Genomic DNA, 319 nt, shown 5'->3' with positions numbered 1-319 from the left:
TTTAGATCGTATGCTCAGGTGGCGGCCAGAGTTCCTTCTCCCTCTTCTCCTCCCCTTTTACCCTCCCCTCAAAGGTTCTCTTATCCTCCACCTAAGATTAGTTTTGTCCAAAAACAGGATTTTTTAAGGTCAGAGAGCCTAGTCAAAGATTTGATAGCTCTAGTCCATCAAAGGACAATGAGCCCTTAAAAGGGCTTTATTCGAATGTGCATTGTCTTATTTCCAAAAAAGACAGCACAAAGATCAAGGTTCTTGAGGAACTAGCTTTAGATAGGAAGGTCTCGTTCATTTCCATGACAGAAACTTGGCTTCGACCAGG

The sequence above is a fragment of the Tigriopus californicus genome, chromosome 9 (genome assembly GCF_007210705.1).
Source record: "Tigriopus californicus strain San Diego chromosome 9, Tcal_SD_v2.1, whole genome shotgun sequence".
Taxonomy (NCBI): domain Eukaryota; kingdom Metazoa; phylum Arthropoda; class Copepoda; order Harpacticoida; family Harpacticidae; genus Tigriopus; species Tigriopus californicus.
Note: the sequence above shows the minus strand (reverse complement) of the source record.